Source organism: Pan paniscus, chromosome 23 (genome assembly GCF_029289425.2).
Source record: "Pan paniscus chromosome 23, NHGRI_mPanPan1-v2.0_pri, whole genome shotgun sequence".
Lineage (NCBI taxonomy): Eukaryota > Metazoa > Chordata > Mammalia > Primates > Hominidae > Pan > Pan paniscus.
In genome coordinates, this window is record NC_085927.1 from 45,497,065 (window position 1) to 45,520,428 (window position 23,364).

Sequence of the window (23,364 nt, forward strand, 5' to 3'; positions counted from 1 at the left end):
AAGGTGATGCTCTCAGCCTGGCCCTCCTGGGTCCTCCGGGTGTGTGTACTGAGGTGTCTGTGTCCACAAAGAAGGGGCCCCCGTGGACCATTAGCTCCAGGAGGATCTCCGTGTCTGAGTTCTTTGTGATTCCTGTACAGCAGCAATTTCACCCGCAGGGGACAGTTGGCAATCTCTGGAAACCTCTTCCAAGCCTGGGGCAGGGGCTGCTACTCTCATCTGGTGGGTGGAGGCCAGGGACACCATTCAGTATCCTCCAACGCACAGGCTGCCCCTCCACCCCCACCCCACTGAGAATTATCTGGCCTCAAATGCCAAGCGTGGGCAGCCTTACTTAGACTCACCCCAGGGGCTGGCACACGCCCCCACCTGCGTGTGGTGGATTTGTTGGACCACATTCTGGACGGAACCCACAGCATGAGCACTCCTGTGAAGTGAGACAGGATGTGGGTGAGGATGGAAAGTGGAGGCTGAGGGAGAAGGTCTGGGCCCTGACCAACACGGAATGTGCCCCCTGGGACTGAGAGGCTTCCCTGGGCAGAGGGAAAGGAGGAAGTCAGTGAGGTAAAATAGTCGCTGTGTGTTTTACCCAGCGAGTCTCACGCCATCCTATCACCCAGCCCCGAGGGAAGCCCACTCATGTTCACCCCATCTGAGCATTTAGGCTCAGAGAGCTCAATATCTTGTCCAAGATGGCACAGCTGGTGAAGTGGCAGATCAGAGATTCAACACCAGAGGCTGTCTGATTTCCGTCTGGCTGAAGAAAGATTTTGCATCAGGGAGGTGGAAACTGTCTGTGCTTTTGATCAGCAAATGCCACCAGCAGGATCAGGGAGCCAGGCCATAAAGGAGGTCGAGAGACAGGCAGTGTAAGGTCCATTGGGAACCACATTGTCCATTGGGAAGCCACAACCTCTGCACAGACATTCACAAAACAGAGCCAGGCTGTGGTGGAGGCGAGACCACACAAGTCCGTAGTGTGGGGAGCTGGAGAACTCCCAGCCTCTACCTACCTGGGGGCCCCGCTCCCAGCCTGTGCATATCTGGGGGCCCTGCTTTCAGCCTCTGCCTACCTGGGGGACCCTGCTTCTAGTCCCTGCCTACCTGGGGGCTTGGCTCCTAACCTCTGCCTACCTGGGGCCTGTCTCCCAGCTTCTGATAACCTAGCAGCCCAGCTCCCCTCCAATCCTTTGCCCACACCAGCCACAGAAGGTCAGTGTGGGAGGCATGTCCCTCGGACACTTTCTAGATCCTGGTTTTCATACACACGAAGCATGGAGGCGAACGCTCCCTTCTGCATCGCCATCAGCGCTGAACCATAACAAGGGCACTGGTGCACAGAGACAGGCCTCCACGGTGTCCCGCTGGAGCCCAGCCTGCTGCTGCCACTCCCTTTCTCTATGTGGGTCTGGAAATAAGTCTCATCCCCTCGCAGGCCTCCTTTTCTTCATGAGTAAATGGGAGGCGGGAGGAAGGCATCCGGACCAGATACCCACCAACAGCCTCTCGCAGCCCTGATGGTCTCTGCTGGAAGGAATTAATATTCCTATTGCATAACTCACAACATTCCAATCATCACCAAACAGAACACGCTCGCCCCAGCCCCAGCTCTAGCCCCACTCTTTGTTCCCTGCATCCCACAGTCCTTGCCCTGGAATGGGGTTGACAGCGACGGGCTGCCACAGAGGAGAAAGACACATGTCTTCTTAGCCCTGGGACAGCAGGTAGGATAAGATTGTAGGAAAATTCCCTTCATGGTGAGACCATTTAGAGCCAAGCCCAGGATAGCCGGCTAATCCCCCGACCCTAGGAAGGGAGCATTGGGAACATGATTTCAAAGAATTCTGCGCTGTGAACTCTAAGTACTTGTTCTGTTCCGCCTCCCTGAACCTGTCACTTACTCGAAAGAAAAACTTCAGTCTGCATCACGGTTTGGTGGGGGCTGATGGGAGGCCTGCCAGGGGCTCGGCAGTGAAGGCTGCCGGGAATGGGGGAAGGGAAAAGGAGCTGACCTTTGCGAAGACCTTACTCTGTGCCAAGCACTGTGCTGAGCCTTTTACCTGCATCCTGTCATTGAATCCTCATGGCAGAGCTAGCTGGAATCCTTTTTTGGATAAGAGAGAATGGAGTTCAGAGAGGTAAAGTCACTTGTCCAAAGTTGCACAGCCAGGAAGGAGCAGAGCTGGATGGGAAACCATGTCTCATTCCAAAGCACATTTTTGTCTCCAGGGCTTTTATAACTGAGCCAGCTGAGAGGTTGCTCTCTAGTGGGAGAGTCCAGTGAGTTGGTGTGCAGTGTCTGGACGTGGTTCAGGGAACTCAGAAAATGGAGTGCTCTTCCGTTCACAATAAAAGGCTGAGCTGCTGTCACAAGAGAGGAACCCAACTTCTTTTTCATGGCAAAGTCACTCTGCTCCACCTGGTCACTCAGGCACCCAGGTTTCTTCCGTCTTCAGGTTCTTCCATCTCTAGGACCTTGTCACCATCTGCACGGTTGAAGCCACTGTAACATTCAGGTTCAGCCGAAGGGATAGGGGAAGAGAGTGTGGAAGAGGTACACCTGCTGTTTTCAGAGCCATGGACTCATCACTTCCACTTTCTAGCAATGGCAAGAGCCCAGCCGTGTGACTGTACCTACCTATGAGAAGGCCTGAGAGATGCAGTCCTTTGCTAGGTGGCCCCATGCCCAGCGGTGACTCCACTGTGGAAAGGAGGAGGAGAGATCTGGTTGGCCAGCCTGTTGTCTCCAAGCAGCCACCCTAATGCAGTGGGCCAACCTCGGGACACCACGGGCAGTCTGACTTCAAACAAGCTCCACTTAGCAGATGAAATCAGAAAGCAGCTCTAGGCTCCCAAGGCTGCTTTAAATTGGCTCTGAGCAGGCTGGGTGAGGTGGCTCACGCCTGTAATCCCAGCACTTTGGGAGGCCGAGGCGGGCGGATCACCTGAGGTCGGGAGTTCGAGCCCAGCCTGACCAACATGGAGAAACCTCGTCTCTACTAAAAATACAAAATTAACCAACCATGGTGGCGCATGCCTGTAATCCCAACTACTCGGGAGGCTGAGGCAGGAGAATAGCTTGAACCCGGGAGACGGAGGTTGCAGTGAGCCGAGATCACACCATTGCACTCCAGCCTGGGCAACAACAGCGAAACTCTGTCTCAAAAATAAATAAATAAATAAATAAATAAAAATAATTGGCTCTGAGAACTTATTCACATCCAACCCCCATCCCCAGATGAAAACTTAGACTATCCCATGATTTTTCTCATCTCTCTTGGAAAACAGAATATACCACAGGCATTTTAAGTAGTAAGTAGAGTCTCAACTAAAATTCCTTGGCCAGTGTGATCATCAGTTTCCAGTCTTCATTGAAAAGAGTTTCCCTCCCTCGCCCAGCAGTGGTCTATTGCACATAAAAAGCTGGAGACTCGGGAAGAGAAGGGTGGATAGTTCACTTTTCTCACTTGCCTTCTCTCTCTTTAGCTACTTCTGGTTCCTCTCTTCTCCATTCTTGGGAGGTGGGTTTGGGGGTGGAGGGAGAAGAGGCTGAGAAGGGGGTGGAGGGAGAAGAGCAGGGAGGTTCTTCCTTGCCTAGTTACTACGGCACTTTGGGAAGATGGAGTCACGTTCCAAGCATGGCCAATGTTTAATGATACCATGAAAATCTCAGGGGTTATTTTGGAGATTGCTCCCTGCCGTCACTAGGAACCTGTTATCTGCAGAGGCTTCTATGCACCTCTGTCTTCCAGGTGTACCTCTTCCACACTCTCTTCCCCTATCCCTTCGGCTGAACCTGAATGTGGCAGTGGCTTCAACTAGGCAGATGGTGACAAGGTCCTAGAGATGAAGGAACCGGAAGACAGAAGAAACCTGGGTTGGTTGCTTAGTCCCTCTGTAGCCCCAAGGAATCTTCTGACGCCTTTTGATTCTCTGTGCAGAGGCTTTTTGCCTCTTTGGGGTGTTCTATCGGTCAGGGCCTGAGGCACGCCTATGCCAGCTTCCTCTTGTGGTCAGCCCACATCTGGCGCATATGAAACTCACACCCTCTACCCCAATCAACTCTAAGAGTGTAAGTTGCTCTGAGTTTACTGGGATCTTCAGCATCTAACCCAGCCAGTCTGTCACACGTGAGATTTATCAGGCAGAGGACAGTGGCCCACAGAGCCACTCTGCCCAGGGACACATGTCCAGCTCTCTAGGCTTGAGCTAAGGGCAGTCCCTGTCACAGCATACTGTAGTGCTCAACAGTGATTTTCTTTCCCAGGAAATCTTCTTCCTGCTGACTATTGTATATCTTGAGAAGTACAAGAGTCAAGGAGCTGGTTCTTGGCCAAATGCTTTGAAAATTTTTCTCTTGGTTTGATACCTTACTTTGGAATCTGAGGTCAACCTTCTTAAAGTGTCAGCCAAAATGAAGAGGCCAGGGTCATCCACCAGATAAAGGGGTCTGGGGAATGGCACTCACAGAGGGACCCCTGCCTCATCTAGGAAGAGGAACCCTGAGCAGGAAAGTGAGTTAGAGAGTTCAGGATTGAACCAACCCAGGTATCCTGGGTGCACACCTTAATGTGCCCCTCAATAAGAGAGGCAGAGCATTTGGCTTGTTCATAACATCGTCTCTGGTCTGAGGCTGCCTGAGTTCAAATCTCACGTCTGCCATTTGCTCATCTGCTAAAAGGCAAATGACTTTTTGTATTGGTCAGCTATTGCTGCAATAGTGCTGTGTAACAAACCACCCCAAAATTCAGTAGTTCTCAACAACAAGCATTTCTTCTTAGGTTTACAGGTCCCTAGGTCAATTGCGGTTTGAGTGGACTGGGCTGAATATCACCTCAATACTGATCTTGTCTTTATTTAAATTTTTGACATTTTGTTCTTTATGGATTTTTTGCATTAATTTTTATTTTAAAAATATTACATAAGTCTGCGAACCATGGCTCCCACCTGTAAACCCAGCACTTTGGGAGGCCAAGGCAGGAGGATGGCTTGAGGCCAGGGGTTCGAGACCAGCGTAGGCAACATGGAGAAACCTCATCTCTGCAAAAATTACAAAAATTTAGCCAAGTGTGGTGGCACATGCCTGTGGTCCCAGCTACTTGGGAGGCTGAGATGGGGGAATCACTTGAGCTCAGGAGGTTGAGGCTGCAGTGAGCTATGGTCATGCCACTGCACTCCAGCCTGGGCAACAGAGTGAGACCCTGTCTCAAAAAATTATATCTATCTATCTATCTATATTAATGATAGCACTAAATATCATTAATTTATAATGATAATATATAAATAATAATAATAATTACAATAATATATAAATAGAATTATAATTATAATATAAATTAATATAAATATAATATAATATATAATTAAAATTATAATTATATATAAATATTAACGGTAGCATGATATATATATATATAACATGAAAATATTATTCACCTTGATTCCTGGGGGTTTTGGTGGGTGAGGGGGCATCTGAAGTATTGTGCTTAAGGTAATCGCCTCCCTTGCCTCACCCTAGTTCTGGCTGTGGCTCCTCCATGTCTTCTCCATGACTCAGCGTCCTCATTTGTAAAATAGGAATAATCACACCACCTCACTGGATGGTTATGAGAACTAAATGACTTAATACTTGTGAAACATTTAGATGGTGCCTGGCACATCATAAGCACCAACCATCATGATTTCTGTGTCACTGAGGCTCCTTGCAGGTGCACCTGGGGGTGAGCAGCATTCCCACTGGGGCCCCCACCCTGGTCAGCATGGACTCTTCCATTTCTTCATCCTGGACTCTCAGTGAGGACCACACAAGGTGGACACCAAATCACTTGGCGATTTGTCACATGGGGTACAGACATCGGTCATCAGGATCATTTGACACATGTTCAATATTGGGTTTTCAGACACAGCCGCTACATTCTTTGGCGTGCCTCCCATCAAGAGGTGGAGTCTATGCCCCTCCCCTTGATCAGGGCAAGATGCTGATTGCTTTGACCAATGGTGTGCACTGGAGTAATCCTCTGTGACTTCTAGGGCCAGGTCAGAAAAGGTCACACAGCTCTGCCCGGTTTTCTTAGGGTGTTCTGTCACTGTCAGGATGCTCCTGCTAAGAACCCAGCTGCTGTGCTGTGAGAAGCCCATTTCATGAGGAGAGGCCATGTGGGGGTGCTCAGGACACAGTCCCAGCTGCATCCAGCCCGAAGGCCAGGCACGGTGGTGCAGGAGCCTCCAGCCCCAGCCATGGGCATCCTCTAGACAGAGCAGAGCAGAGATTAGCCATTCCTGATGTGCGTGGGCCAAATCCCTGACCACAGAATCTGACAGCAGGATAAAGTGGCTGTTTTATGCTACTAAATTTGGGGTGGTTAAGCAGCAACATAATCAGAACATTCACCAAAGCCTTCTTCATTGTCAGAGTCTCAGGACACAGAAATGATTCAGACAGTCTCTGCTCCACGAAGAACCAAAAAGCAGCCCCTGAACTGTCCATTGCAATATAATCTGTCTGTGCTATAATAGGTGCTGTGAAAGCTCGAGGAGGAGCCTCTAACCGAGCCAGGGTGAGGTTCTGGACCAACCTCCCTGGGTGGGGAGATGATGCTGGAGTTGAATATAACAGATTAATAAAGGCTAACCAGAAGAATGAGGGAGAATGTTTCTAAATGGAGTGTGCAAGGGACTAGAGGCAAGACAGTGCCTACTGGAAGTTCAATGTAGCTGGAGCACAGAGGGCAAAAGCCTACTGGTTCTTGAAATACTGGAGATATCCAGCTGCCACAGGACCTTTGCACATGCTGTTCTCTCTGCCTGGACAGTGCTTCCTTTTGGGACCATGCTGGCTTACTTGCTCACTTCATTCCTATCTCAGCTCAATGTCACCTACTCAGAGAAGCCTCTCCTGACCTCTCTACCTAAAATTACTCCCTAATCCATCCCTCTCCCCGCTTCTCCCTGCCTTCTCTTTCCTCATAGCATTGATCATCAGTTGACGGTTTTGGTTTTGTTTTTTTTTCCTTCGCTCTTGTGGTCCAAGCTGGAGTACAACGGCACAATGTCAGCTCACTGCAACCTCCGTCTCTCGGGTTCAAGTGGTTCTCCAGCCTCGCTTCCCGAGTAGCTGGGAGTACAGGCATGTGCCTCCATGCCCAGCTAATTTTTTAATTTTTAATAGAGATGGGGTCTCACTATGTTGGCCAGGCTGGTCTCGAACTCCTGACCTCAGGTGATCCACCCGCCTTGGCCTCTCAAAGTGCTGGGATTACAGGTGTGAGCCATTGTGCCTGGCTCATCACTTGACTTCTTATAATGTGTTTATGATATGTTTCTTCTGCTAAAATGTGAATAACAGGAGACTAAGACACACTTCTCCCAGCATAGCGTAGTGCCTGGCAGACAGTAGGTCTTAGATAAATATATCAGGAGTTGGATGGATGAATGAAGGGAGAGGCATATCAGATACACCTTTTGGAAGCCCCCTCTGGCTGCAGTGACTGGGTTGGAAGGGTGTTTGAAAGGAGGCCGGGAGAGGGGGTTTCAGTATCCAGGTGGGAGCCGATGGCATGAATCTCTCTGGAGAGCCAACATGAGGATGATGAGGGGTCGGGTTTGAGGTGGGAGACAGAAGAGCTGGAATCTCCCAGGTGGAGGGCGTGGCATTAGGTGGGGAGGCAAAGTGGGGCTCGGGATTGCCATGTGCGAAGCCGGTGGATGGTGATGCCGCCCACTCAACTGGGGCTCCAAGAGGAGAGAGTGCACATCGGAAGGCCTCCTGCGGTGAGCATCAAGGAGATGAGTCACATCTGTGTTATGTGGCATTTGAGGCTCCCAGGGGCCCTTCAAGTGCAATTGCCTGACAGGAGCCTGGCTGTAAGGGTCTGAAGCTGAGGAGAGAAGGCTGACCAGAGTGAAAATCTGGGGTTCCATCAGCCATGGAGAGGGTGGCCACTAGGCCATACAGCGAGAGGAGGACCAGGAGGAACGCCGTGACTTAGGGAAAGGCAGAGAGGGGAGGGATGGAGGAAGAAAGGAGAGACGGACAGAAAACAAGATGGTGGGGTCACGGAAGCCGAGGGCAGGGGAAGGTTTGAGAAGCAATAAATGGTCTCCGATATCAAAAGCTGCCGAGAAGCAGGTTGAAGGGTGTCGACTAGGCCCGTGATGGGAAGGTCACTGGAGGCTTGGAGCCCAGGCTGTGGAGACAGGCTATGTTGCATGGGAAGAGGAGGGGATGGTGAACAAATACCAAGAGCATTCTTTTCTTTCTTTAAAAAAAAATTTCAGGCCGGGCATGGTGGCTCACACCTGTAATCCCAGCACTTTGGGAGGCTGAGGCAGGTGGATTACCTGAGGTCAGGAGTTCGAGACCAGCCTGACCAACTTGGAGAAACTCTGTCTCTACTAAAAATACAAAATTAGCCAGGCATGGTGGTCCATGCCGTAATCCCAGCTACTCGGGAGGCTGAGGCAGAGGAATCTCTTGAACCTGGGAGGCGGAGGTTGTGGTGAGCCAAGATCGCACCATTGCACTCCAGCCTGGGCAACAAGAGCAAAACTCTGTCTCAAACACAAACAAACAAACAAATTTCAGTAAGGGCCAGATGCAGTGGCGCACACCTGTAATCCCAGCACTTTGGGAGGCCGAGGCGGGTGGAACACTTGAGGCCAGGAGTTCGAGACCAGACTGGCCAACATGGTGAAACCCCATTTCCACTAAAAATACAAAAATTAGCCAGATGTGGTGGCACACACCTATAATCCCAGCTACTTGGGAGTCTGAGGCATGAGAATCGCTTGAACCCAGGAGGCAGATGTTGCAGTGAGCCCAGATCAAGGCACTGCACTCCAGCCTGGATGACAGAGCAAGACTCCCTCTCAAAAAACAAAAACAAACAAACAAAAAAAACCTAGGAAATTTCAAGAAGCATAATTGTAAAACTGAAAGAGAAACATGAGGCAAAATAGAAGGGAATGAGGTGTTCTAGAAGGGTGGCTGTTAGTATTATTATCATTCTTTAAGAGGGAGAGACTTCAACTCACTGAAATGCTGATGAGAAAGATCCAGAAGAGAAGGAGGAGGATGCTTTGGGGAGAAGGAAGGGGTGATTGCTGGAGAGGAGACTCTGGAGACAGAGGAAGGGCTGGGACCCAGGCACAGGCAGAGGGGTGTGACCATCAGGAGAGATGATGATCTCCAAGGAGAAGGCTGGGAGAGGAGACTGCAGTGGACTGAGCTGAGCCTGAGCTGCGGGGAAGCCTTTGTCCTGTCGTCCAAGGCTCTTGGCTTCCTGGTGTGTTGCCTGTTGGAGACAGAGCTTGGGCCCCAAGAGAGGACGTTCTCAGCTCTCTAGTGTTTTTATGAGAAATTAAACTTGAATTGGAAAAGCCCAAATCAATTTTATCTCAAATGAGAGGAAGTGAACAGAGACAAAGGCTTTGATCCAGAAAGGCGGGGAATGGAATTCATAGGACATTTAATATTCACTCCACAAACACAGAGCTCTCTCTGGGCCCTGGCGGCTCTGGGTGCTGGAGGCAGATGAATAAAGTTCTTAAGGAATCTGGGGGGCAGGAGGGAAACAGACAGACATTGCAATTAAGGAATGTAATTGCTAACATGAATAGGAAAGTTTCTCAGAGGAGGTAACAATTTTAGCTGCCTCTAAAGGATTTATAGAGTTTTACCAGGAAACACTCCTAGAAGTGAAGAATCATATTATTCTACTTAATATAAGTGTAATTTTACTTAATATAAAAGCCCTTGGCTAGGTACCAACATACCATCAGCTTTCAATATCATTGAGCTATTAAAATATTATTATTATTTATTATTATTATTTTCGAGACAGGGTCTTGCTCAGTCGCCCAGGCTGGAGTGCAGTGGCACAATCTTGGCTCACTGCAGTCTCGACCTCCTGCGCCCAGATGATCCCCTCCCACCCTGCCTCAGCCCCCCATGTAGCTGGGATTACAGGCATGCGCTACCACGCCTGGTTAATTTTTGTTTTATTTGTAGAGATGCAGTTTTGCCATGTAGCCCAGGCTGGTCTCAAACTTCTGGGTGCAAGTGATCCACCCACCTCAGCCTCCCAAAGTGTTGGGATTACAGGCGTGAGCCACCGCACCTGTATCCCAATTTTTTTCTGATACTTACAATTACTGTGAGCCCTTGACATTCACATGAAATAAGACAAGATCTCTAAGAATCTCACGCTGGGAAATACTGTCTTCTGCATAAACTATCCCTCTTTAAAAGGAGCAAAGTGTAACTGAAATGTTAAGCTACTATCTTGGACATTTAATGACTATAAGAACAGAACCAAAGCCATTTCCACAGTTATTAACACATTGGAGGCCTGAAGCATCCAATCTCACTTGAGCTGTTCTTTGCTGGCTCCAGAGGCTCTTGAGCTGCGTGGGGAATCACTTTTCCTGGTTTCCACTGAGAGCAGCATATGGTGGGCTCACTTGGAGCCAAAGATTCAAGCCAGGGCCAAGTTCAACTCTCCACTCTTTAATCCACTCCTTGACCCTACTTTTCAGACTAAAAGCCAACAGATTCCCAGATATCTTCATCTTTCTCTCCATTATTAGCACTAGCAATTGGAGTTCTTCTGAGGTCATTTTCCAGAAAGAAGCCGTGTTTATTGCCGGGTCATTAGCTGGCCTCACTCACTAGCTCAGTTCCACGCTGACATTTTTGCCCCAGCAAAATTACAAATTAGTACCAGCCACGGACCTTTGGATTATTTGAAATGACTCAAAACTGCATGTTAAATTCTTGAATGTCAAGGATTTCCTGGGCTTTCCAGTCTCTACCACTCCTGAACTCAAGCTTTAAGTCACCTAATGTCCCATTACCACTTAACACACATGCACACACCATGTGCACAAAGCCATGTGCTTGCATGCTCACACAGACACATGCATTGGCACATGTGTATATAAAAATGCACATGAACACACAGGCATGTGCCATGCGCATGTACACATATACATATATGCACCCCCATACATGCTCAATGCGTGAACACATTCATGCGTAGTATGCATGCACATATCTACCCTCTATCATCACACATGCATACACGCATATAATGCATACACACAAATGCACAACACCATACACACAGACGTACACATGCATTTACAGCCATGCGCACACACGGACATACAAATGCTTGCACACACATGTGTATAAGCACACACAACATGCATGCATACAGAGGCACAGCAGGCACAGGCTTGCCCACACGCTCTGCCAAGAACAAGTCAGGAGGAGGAGAAAGGTAGACACATCATTCTTCTCCCTCTAGTTCAAATGACTTCTCTTCCTTGGCACAAACTTTTGTTTTGATATCTTTTGTTATTTTTTTAGATCGCAAAGACATGGGATGGAAACCAAATCCCTGGGGTTTCCAGATGGAAGATGTGGTTTCTAACAACGCATCTACTTAGGCAAACTGGAATAGCAAAAGAATCTGGAGGCCTGTTGGAGTGTTTGTTATATCTGCAGCACCCCTCCAACTTCTCCTCCCCCTCTCACCCGCCTACCCCACCACAGGGAGACAATGCAGGGCTGGACGCCCTGCTCTTGCTGCCAACTGCAGCTCTGCCATGTTTTCACTGTGTGAACTCAATCAATCCCCTCCCCATCTCTGGTCCTTCCAGATTTGATGGGGGAGTGGATAGACCGAGGTTCAGTTATCCCCATACACAGATGAAGAAATCGTGGCTGCAATAGGTGAAGAGGGCCTCCTGAAGGTCATACAACCAGAACCCACGTGTTGCAGCTTCCTCCCAGTGCCCATCGCTACAGGGCTTCTCGTGCTTGAATGTGCATACGAATCGCCCTGGGGTCTTGTTAAAGTGCAGACTCTGATTCAATAGGTCTGAGGTGGACTTAAGCTTCTTTCTAACAAGCTTCAGTTTTAAGATTCTTTCTGGCTGGGTGGGGTGGCCCATGCCTGGAATCCCAGCACTCTGGGAGGCGGAGGCGGGCGGATCACCTGAGGTGAGGAGTTTGAGACCAGCTTAGCCAACATGGTGAAACACCATTTCAACTAAAAATGCAAAAAATTAGCCAGGCGTGGTGGTGCGCACCTGTAGTCCCAGCTACTCAGGAGGCTGAGGCACGAGAATCGCTTGAACCTGGGAGGCAGAGGCTGTAGTGAGCCAAGATCGTGCCATTGCACTCCAGCTTGGGCAACAAGAGTAAAACTCCGTCTCAAAAAAAAAAAAAAAAGATTCTTTCTGACAAGCTCCAAGGTGATGCTGATGCTGCTGGGCTGTGAGTATACTTTTACTAGAAAGTTATGTCACTCAGACCAGGCACCATGGCTCACGCTTGTAATCCCAGCACTTTGGGAGGCTGAGGTGGGCGGATCACGAGGTCATGAGTTTGAGACCAGCCTGGCCAACTTGGTGAAACCCCATCTCTACTAAAAATACAAAAATTAGCCAGGTGTGGTGGTGCATGCCTGTAATTCCAGCTACTCAGGAGGCTGAGGCAGGAGAATCGCTTGAACCCAGGAGGCGGAGGTTGCGGTGAGCCAAGATTGTGCCATTGCACTCCAGCCTGGGTGACAGAGCAAGACTCGTCTAAAAAAAAAGAAAAAAGAAAAAAAGAAAGTTATATCACTCTTCCATGGTTTTTAAAAAGGTGTAATGGGGCTGAGGTTTGACTCTCTTGCACAGCTCCCCACTCCCCTGGCTGGGACAGTGATGACAGCATCTTGTGTCCTCCCTTTCTCTTTGGTTCTAGGCCCCTGGTGCGACCCACCTCCCCTTCCTGAGCCATTTCCTCACCTATCCCACCTTTGGAGCTGAGGATGCTCAGTGGGATGGAGATCTGATTCCGCACGCTCCGAGTGCCTTGCTACCTGGATGCCTAGGACACATCCCTTCTCCTCCTGAAGCCTCAGTTTCCCCATCTGTACAGAGAGTGGGTTAGATTTGTCCTCAGACCTGGCTGCACCTCAGAAGAACAGGCAGAGTTTTTACAAAGTACCCTGGCCAGGATGCCACTCAGATTTTATTTCATTGGATGGGGGTGAGGCCCAGACATGGATATTTTTAAAAAGCTGCCCAGGTGATGCCAACGGGGTGCCAGGGTTGAGAAGCACAGATCTGGTGATCGCTAAAGGTCAGCCCAGCGCCGACTGTCAGAGTGTGTGGTCCCATGGCCAGGTCTGCACACTGACACCATGCCGTCCTATGCAGCGCTCAGAAGCAGATTGGAAAAGTCTCAAAAAGATCTCAGTGCAGCTATTAGACAAGGTCACGCGCCCCCTCATGGGAAACGGCTCTTGAGTTGATGATCAGGATACAGACCCTGGCAGAGAGCTGAACTTTCTTTTCTGCTGACTGACACATGATGAATACTTTAATTAAAGACTCAACCCCACACATCAATCATCAGCAGACCTCCCCCACCAATGTGCCCTCCCACGGGAGGGCTGGAAAAGCTGTCTGTGTGCCAGGTGGGACAAGGGGAGGGTGCACCCAGGCTGCCGCTGAGCGCTGGGAGTTAACCTGACATCATGTCCAAACAGGGGGCCCGATTAGCAGGAGGACCCTTGGCTGCCTCACAGCAGAGACAGACCCATGAAAAGATTTTCTTGAAGCCAGCCAGTTGTACATCTATACAGTCCAGAGGTTTCCATAGCGACCCGTCTCTTCCTAAGGCTGACAATGGGCTCCAGCACCAGGGGAAGGCTTTCAACGTCCTGAGGATCCCAGCCCGAAATGGATGGGCTGAGCCTGTCTAATCTTGGCTCCACTGGTCCCTTGAGGCACGTCCTTTCAGAAAGGACACTGAACAGGCAGCAGCCCCACCCCCACTGACCCCTCAGAGGATGGGAAAGCAATCTTTAGGATGAGAACAGTTAGCAGGTACCTCTCCATGGTCCCTCTCCACCAATTAGGGCGGTGGATAAGCAGCTGTACCCTGAAGTTAGACCACCCAGGATTCAAATCCCGGCTCTGCCACCTGGGTAACTATGGGCAAGTGACTTGATAGCTGCCTGCCTCAGTCTCCCCAACTGTGAAATAGGGATAATAATACTATCCTCTTCATAGGACTCTTTTGAGGATTACCTGAGTTCATTAAGGGAAGTCCTTACTACAGAATCTGGCACATTGCTCTCATTTTTTCTAGCCCAATAGTCATAGATCATGAGACGGTCTCAGTCCCCAGGCTAGAAGGGCTATGCCAGGCCCCCAGTCTCTTCACTGCCCAGGGCGGTGTTTCTGAGGCTTGACCTGGAGGATTTTTAGTCACCCCAATGTCCAGTGCACCCTCCATCTGTGCACCAGGATCTCTGAGGGTGGGACCCAGGCATCTCTCTTCGGAAAACTTTGCAGGTAGTTTCAATGGTTAACCAAAGTTAAGAACAATGGAAATCTGTCAGCATTTGTGCCTGTAAGGTTTATTTGGCCTGAGTTGTGAGACCCCCTGGAGCTCCTGCAGCCTGTGTGGAATCAGGGGAGGGAGGAGTGGACACAAACAAATATTTGCACAGTACTAGGCACCCTTTGTGTGCTCATTCATTCATTCATTCCACACAAGCACTTACAATGTGCCCATGCTGTGCCGATAGCCAGGAATGAGACAGAGGGGCCCCGCCCCATGGCACTTACTGACCCGTAGGGGAGGCAGACATTTATGGTTTATCACACAAACACGCTGGCAATGATAAGAACCACACAGAGAAGCTGAAGTGGTCAGGTGGCTTCCCATGCCAGGTGAGATCTGGAGGTTGCAGGGCAGTTAGCAAGTGGGAGAGAGCTGCGTGCGGGGAAGGTGGGAGGGGTTGCAGGAAAGGTGAGGGAGACACAGCTGAGCTGTGGTCCTGGCCAGCTGGGGCCTTGCACCTTATCCGGGCACTGTGAAGGCCACTAACAGGTTTTAAGTACCGGAATGACATGATCGGATTTGTAATTTAACTAGATCCTTCTGACCGCTGTTGGGGGAACAGACTGTCAACCTCACAACAGCACTGTCAGCTGAGTATTAGACAAATGATGAACCTGGGCCCAGGGAGCTGAGTCACTCATCAGAGACGTGTGGCTAGCAAGCAACAGAGGCCAGGCCCACCCCAGGCCCCTGCTCTCAGATCTGGGTTCTTTGCACCCCCTCCCCTGGCTGTGTCCATCTCTCTCTCTGCTCCCCGTTTCGTCCCCATTATCTCAGGATCGACTCCAAACTCCCTGTGAGACAACACGATCATCCACATTGGATGACAGCCTTTCTCAAAGCCTCTGTGAGCACAAGTCTTCATTTTTTAGGGATCACTCTGATTTTGAGAAGCAGCCAAAGGCTTTCCAAGCCAAACTTGGCAGGATAAGGTAGGTGATTATATTAGTCACCTATTGCTATGTCACAAATTGCCCCAAAACTTAGTGGCTTAAAACAACAATAAACCTTAATTCTTTCACACATTTCTGTGTGTCAGGAATTGGGAGCAGCTGAGCTGCATAGTCTAGTTCTGGTCTCTCCTCTTTCCCAATGCCTCAGTTTCCTCAATTATAAACCAAGGTGCTTGAACCGGACCCTAATATCCCTCTTAACCTTGATGCTTCCAGAAAAGGTTTGATTCTCCCACTCTTGCCAATTCCTCTTCCTCCTTAGGCGGTGGGCCCAGGCTCATAGAGAACTGCAGGTCATTGGCCAAACTTTTTTTTTCTTCCACAAAGAGCTTCGGCCTATAGCTGGGCCCTTTCTACCTACCTGCTGCAAAGTGCCGGAGGTGAAACCCTGAACCTGAGATGAGGTCAGAGCAAAAACCCAGAATGTCATCCCCCAAGACTCCTGAGCTGTGGCGGGGTGCACTGAGAATGGGTTGCAAACTTCCTTGTGGTCCGCTGCGGGGCCACTGACTGCTCTGAAGTGTCTTTGCCCTGAGTTCTCTGAAACACTGAGCACCTAATGGAGAGCAGGCACACGGCAGATGGGTGACAGCAGCCAGGCACACCTGCCGCACTCCGATCCCTCCTGGCTAGGGGCTAGGCATCTTGGAACGCTTACGAATGGGGTCTTCAGCTCTGCAGCCCCCAATCTCAAGACAGCTGGCTCTGTTCTGCCCCTCAGATCCTGAACCCGGAGGCAGGACCTGAAATACCCCAAGGCAGGGACTCACATCCACTGACCTGCTGTGTATCTGGGATTAACTGGAGTCTGGAAGACAACGGGGAGCCTCCAGGTCACCCCCAAAATGAAAGACAGCTCCTGGGGAGCTTATCATTTAGTAGGACAGATGATGGATAGTTGCCAAATAACCACGCAGGTAAAGGGACCATCACAAGTCTAGCAAGGGCTATCAGGGGCACAGTGGAGCTGGTTCTTAGTGGAGGGCCCCTGGCGAGGCCTCCTGGGGAAGGGATGGTTCAGCTGAGCTTACATCACAGGCAAAAATAAAACAGGGAAAAGAATATCCACCCTCCAAGGGCCCATTTAACTTAGCAAGGGAGAAATGGGGCAGGGAGATTAATGGAAAGAAGGAATTTGGTGGCCGTGCAGCAGGGTCCTGAGCGTCAGCGGCCCGTCATCCCAGTGTTCCTGGGAGGCCAGCACTGGGAGGCATTGGCATCCCAGCCAGCAGCCAGGGGCAGGATTCTAGCCAAAGAGACCTGTCAGGGCCTTGGCACCACCTTGGAGGGACTGCACCGTTCCGCTATCCATTGCTCCTGGAAGTGGGCATTACCCTGCCTCCTGGCTGGTGCCAGCCCCTCTGAGCCTCAGCCTTGCTGCTGCTTCCCTGGCTGCATCAGATGCAAGTGGAACAGCAACAGGCTGGCACCCCCAGGGCTGTCTTCGGCCCCTCCGAGAGTCTGCCCTCTGTGGAGTGGAGTCCGGCTAGGACCGTCTTGGCCGCATGCTGAAAGCAGCCCCCAACCCCTCTGACCTACCAGCAACCCACCCACCAGCACACGGTTGCAGCCTGCTTCTTGGGTCTCCCTGTTCTTGGTGCTTCACCCACCCAAGGCAGGTCATATCTCTCCCGGAGCCAGACCTTCCAAAGGCTTCCCACTTCACCCAAACAAACCCAAGATCCTTCCCCAGGCCTCCAAGGCACCGGCACATCTCTGGCCTCATCTGCTACTCCTCAACCCAGACCTCCTTGCTGTGCCTCCAACTCACAGGTACAGGCAGCCACAGGGCCTTGGTACCTGCTTTCCCCACTGACTTTTCTTCCAAATACACACGCAGCTTCATCTGTCACTTCCTCCACATCTCTGCTTAAATCCCATCTATTCAAAGAGGCCTTCTTAGCTACTCCATCCAAAATAACCCCTCGGGCACTCTTTACTCCCCCTCTCTGCTTTTCTTCTTTATAGCATCTATTGCATTATATATATATGAAATAAAAATTTTATTTATTATTTGTGTCTCCCCTAGAATGTAAATCTCAAAGCTCAGAACACTGGTTTTGTTCACTGCTATATGCCCAGTGCCGGCCAGATGCGGTGGCTCACGCCTGTAATCCCAGCACTTTGGGAGACCAAGGCAGGCAGATCATCTGAGGTCAGGAGTTCGAGACCAGCCTGGCGAACATGGTGAAACCCCGTCTCTACTAAAAATACAAAAATTAGCCAGGCATGGTGGTCCACGTCTGTAATCCCAGCTACTCGAGAGGCTGAGGCAGGAGAATCACTTGAACCCAGGAGGTGGAGTTTGCAGTGAGCCGAGATCATGCCACTGCACTCCAGCCTGGGCAACAGAGCGAGACTCAGTCTCAAAAATAAATAAATAAATAAACAACCCCAGTGTCTGTAGCATGGCCTGACGTATAGGAGGCCCTCAGAAAATATTTGTTGAATGAACAAATGAATCAAGCACAAATTAGGTTGTCAAAATACAGAATGGATGGGGGAGAATGCTATGATTGCCAAAATTGTGCCGAGTTGTTGGGTGGCAAATGTTTGTTGAATGACTATGTGAATATATATTGACTGGGGGTGCCATAGGAAGAGTGCTCCTGCTGGGTACATGTCCCAGCTCTGCCACTGATCAGATAGGCCTGTCATAGGCCTATTCATGCCTATCTCCTTCTGAGGTCTTGATCTTCATCTGTGTAATATGAGAGAATTGTGTCAATATCAGGTCATTTTTTTTTTCCATTTTTTAAAGCAGCTTTGAGGTGAAGACACACATGGCAACCCAACGGATAAAGCGGAGGTGGTGGTGTTGAAGGCAGGAATCTTAGAACCCTGTCCGTTTGGACTCCTTTCTTTCCCTCCTCCCCTGTGCCCCAAGGTGGTTGGAAAGGCCCCTTCTGAGAACAGTTGAACTCCCCTGGACTCACAGTTCCCTAAATCCTGGTAGTAAATTGCATCTTTGTTTAGCAACTATTCATCACCAGCTCTGTCAGTTGATGTTGACTTGACTGCGTGACTTTATTTTCCCCCAAAATGTGGGCCCGTGTGACAACGTGACGGATTCCAGTGGAGGCTTTAAGAGGCGTTGCAAGTTCCTCCTACCACCTTGCACTCCTGCCCTGGGCCCTGGGATGAGAGACACGTGGACCAGGCCTGACTCTGGCCACAGCCTGCACTAGAGCTTGTGGCAGCAGTTCCCCCTGCCACTGGCACACAACCTGGGGGAGAAATAAAGATTTATTGCTGCAAGAAACTGAGATCGAGGTTGTTTCTTATGCAGCATAACCTGGTGAAGACGAGTACGAGCCCCTCTAGCTTTGCTGTGCCTGCAGCTTAGGTCTGGAGGGGGGTGTTGGCATGATTCACAGAGTATAGGAACCCAAACTTGGAATTTCTTTTGTCAAATTTTCAGCTGTTTCCTTAGCTTGTGATCTTCCCCTTAAAATACTTCTCCACCTTACCTTAATCAGAGATCTCAAACTGGTGGTTCCTGGCTACTTGTAACTCGAAGTCATGCCTTGTTGGGCTCCAATTAATTAATTAATTAATTCAACTTACTATCTGCCCATCCACTTACACGTGAATACAGATGATTGCACAATTGTAGTTTTCTGAGTGGCCATTCAGAAAAATCTCCTTTTCAGTAAATGCTAATAAGGTACCTACTCTGTCAGGGCTGCATAGATGAAAAAATAAAAGTGGTCCCTGACTCGTTGAATTTTAAGCTATTACACTCAGGGTATGAAAAGAGTCTGTCATAAATAAACCACCATCAACAACATTTAAAAAAAAACCCATCTTCATCTCGAATTCGAAAAGCCACCCATCATTTCCACTTAGTGAGGCTGGATAATTTCTGAAATTAACGGATGCTTATAGCATACCCAAGAAAAGCATTTTTGCAACAACAGACCCTTTTATCTGGCTTACAGGCAGCTAAAAACATCCCAACCCATCCTTCTTAGCTGTCTTTACTGAGACTAATTTTCACAAACATCGTTTTGAAAAGGAGCCGTAGTGTGCCAAAGCAGGAAGCGCGTGCCCCGGATTCAGGCACGCCGTGGGGCCAGGTGTCCTCGGGAAACTGGTTCTCTGAGCCTCACTTTCTTCATCTGCAACGTGGGCTGTGTGAACAGAGGGGGCTGGGTCAGAGGACCTCTTATTATCTTAGGGCTCTTTGGCTGAATGCAGAATTTCTTTTCTTTCTTTCTTTTTTCTTTTGTTTTCTTTTCTTTTTGGAGACAGAGTCTTGCTCTGTTGCCCAGGCTGGAGTGCAATGGTGTGATCTCGGCTCACTACAACCTCCACCTCTCCGGTTCAAGCAATTCTCCTGCCTTAGCCTCCCAAGTAGCTGGGATTACAGGTGTATGCCACCACACTCAGCTAATTTTTTGTATTTTTAGTAGAGGTGGGATTTCGCCATGTTGGCCAGGCAGATCTCGAACTCCTGACATGACCTCAGGTGATTTACCTGCCTTGGCCTCCCAAAGTGTTGGGATTACAGGCGTGAGCCACCGCACCTGGCCGAACGCAAAATTTCAAGAGTGTGTTCCTGCCCATCTGCTAGGTTCAAGTTGTTACTGCCTTTGGGGTCCGGGGTCTCGGAGGAGTGATCCCAAAGAATGTCCCCTCTCCCCAGCTCCAAAATCAAGACGGCCTGAGGGTCCCCTCCCAGCCCCTCAAGCCCAGGATTCTGAGCCAGGTTCTCTACCATCCCCTGCCCCCAGCTTTCCCTCTCTGAACCCACCTGGCTCCTTGCTTGCCAGCCCCAGTGCCTTCTTGCTGGTTCTCAAACACATCCAGTGGGTACAGCCCCGGGCTTTGCACGCAGCATGCCCTCCTCCCAGAATGTGCTGGCCCTGATTGTCCATGTGGCTCCCCGCTGACTTCCGTCAGGGTCCTGCTCAAATATCTCCCCTGGAAGAGGCCTTCTCTGATTCTCCCACCTCACGAGCAGCCCAGTTATTCCCCATCTCCTTCCCCTGCTTGGTTTTCCTTCATAGTATTCATCATTATCTGCTCTCTGCCGTCTGACTGCCCCCACCAGAATAAAGCAGTGGTCTTGCTCATGGCTGTTTCCCCAGCGCCTAGAACCTGGCACATAGTAGGTACTCAGAGGTATTTTTTGAAGGAAGGATTGAATAAGCAAATATGCAGTTCAACAAATATGGACGCTTATTTGTCTGCTTCCCCCAACAAATGTGGAGAAGATTCCCCAAACTTCACCCTCCCCGGCCCCTGGTTTTGCCCAGTAGACACCCCCAGCCCTGGAGGCTTTGCGATGCCCGCCCTGCTCACAGGTTGTTAAAGCTGGTGCAGGTCTCAGAGATCCAGCTGAAGAAAGGGCAGACCGAGGCCTGGAGTGGGTTTAGAGTCCATTCATTGAGCTCAGGCAGATGCAGAGCTGGGGCCCTGAGCAGCTGTCCTGATGACAAGAAACTGAGATTTCTTCTCCCGCACAGGCCACCGCAGTCCTCTCCAAGCCCCCAGCCATGGCCACAGCTAAACTCCTGTCCCTCTGACAAGATGCCGAAGGAGGGCACTTCCTGTCTCAGGCCTGAGTCCCTCTCAGCCTCCAGAGGGGAGCAGGGATGGGGAGGAATTGGTAGTTTTGAGAGCCTGCTAGGGGCTGGGGCTGCCACACACAGCCTCTTCCACTTGTCACCTTCACCACAGCCCCACGCGGAAGGAGCCATTGTCCCCATTTTGTGGATGAGCAAAGTGAGGCTGGGGGAATGAAGACGCTGGCCCAGCTTGCACACACAGCCAGGAAACGGCCCAGCAAATCACGTCTCTGTGTTCTAGTCTGTTAAAAGCCATCTGGTGCCGAGGACCGCAGCCTCGGGAGCTCCCTGCCTTCCCCAGAGAGAAAGCTGTCAGTCAGCGGGGGAGCCCATCTCCTCCTCCCTCCCACACCACCCGCTGGTGTCACATGGCACTGGGAGGGAGCAGCGCCCACGGGGGTGCCTCCCCCTGGAGGCTGTGCAGGGAGACTTGGGAGCTGCACCTTGTGGGTGGCTGGGGTTTGGGGGGCAGGGGTTGCACACACGTTCAGGGCTGTCACGTGTTCCTGCTCTCTGCAGCTTCTCTGGAGGCACGTCAGCCTGCTGGGTCCGCGGTCCCCAGACTGGGACTCCTGCCGAGAAGCCTCCAATGCCAGAAATGGCAGGGAATCTCAGAGACCATCCAGGTCAGCCCCCCTACTTTGCCTGGCTCAGACAAGAATAGAATCTACAGCTTTGTATGCCAGAACTGGGGCAAAGATGGGATGAGGTCAGGGTCCTTCAGAGAACATACATAGGGCAGGTCGGTTGAGGCAAGGTCTCCAGTGTCAGGCCACCTGCATCCGAGTCCCGGCTCTCTCCTCAATGGTTGACCCTGGGTAAATGCCTTCACCTCTCCAAGCCTCCGTTTCCTCATCTACTTTAACAGATCCTACTTACGGAGTGCTGCTCAGGGACAGGCATGGCTCTGAGCTCTGCACCTGTGTGTCATCCTCCAAGCAACCCTAGGAAGGAGATACTATTGTCATCCTTCTTTAGCTCTGAGGAAACTGACACACAGAGTGGTTAGCTAACCTGCCCAAGGGCACACAGCTGGGAAGTGATGGAGCCAGGATTTAATTCCAGACAATGAGGCTTTGGGATCCTGGAGCTCCATCACTATTTCGTCTGCTGTCTACTGAGGATTAAATGAGGCAAGGAGTACTAAGAACCTAGAACTGTACTGAGTCAGCACTCAAACAATCATTTTTATAATAATGAGGAAGAAGGTCATGGACCCCCAGAAGGTCTGATGAAAGGTAAGGACCTTCCTGGTGGAAGATTTTACACACACACACACACACACACACACACACACACACCCCAAACACTGCCTGCAATTTCATGGGGCCCCTGCTCCAGAAGTCGACCCACCAGTCCCCCTGGGGAAACTCTGCTCAAGTCAGCCCCATTATTTCCTAAGGAAGGGAGAAGAGAGGGTCCACATGTACGTTCCTTCATTTGATCCTCTGAGGTGGCCATTATTAGCCCATTGCACAGATGAGAAAACCAAGGGCAATGGTGAGGTCCCAGGCAAGCTGGTGGGCAGACGAGACTTTCCTGTCCTAGGGGGCCTGCCGCCTTCTCCTTGGCTGGGTGTTACTTAGTCCAGAAGCCATGGTAAGAAATGATGCCCGCAGGGCTTGGGCCTGTGGTACACACTCAGTGAAGATTTGTTGAGTGAGTGAGTGAGTGGGTCAGACTGGGTCGACATGGGGCCAGGCCATGTCCAAGGTCAGAGACTCAGAGCTCCCCTAGCCCAGCTCCTCTCCTGGGTGCTCATGGCTCTTCATGGGGAGGCAGAGGAAGAAGCAAAGGAAGAGCTGTAGGAATCCTGGCTTTTTAAAAGCTACTACTCCAACCCCCAGACAAGAAAATGGGGGCCCCAAGCCTGACTTGATGTATTCAGTCACACCCCGTGATGGCAGGAGCCAGGACTGGAAATCAGGTGTACTGGCGCCCATGCCAGAGCTCAGGCGGTGGTGGTCGGGGGGAAGGAGTGCTGAACTCGAGTCAGAACACTTGGGCCACATTCTGCTTGTCATTCATGAGTGCTGTGACTTCAGGCAAACTGCATGGCCAAGTCTCTACTTGCAAAATGGTGATTGTGTCTACCTTATAGTCACTGTTAAATCAAGCAGTTTGACAATTGTCTATTGTTGTTTAGTGGCCGGGCGCGGTGGTTCACGCCTATAATCCCAGCACTTTGGGAGGCCGAGGTGGGCAGATCGTGAGGCCAGGAGATGGAGACTGTCCTGGCTAACATGGTGAAACCGCATCTCTACTAAAAATACAAAAAATCAGCCAGGCGTGGTGGCACGCGCCTATAGTCCTAGCTACTCTGGAGGCTGAGGCAGAAGAATTGCTTGAATCCAGGAGGCAGAGGTTGCAGTGAGCCAAGATCGCACCACTGCACTCCAGCCTGGGTGACAGAGCGAGACTCCATCTC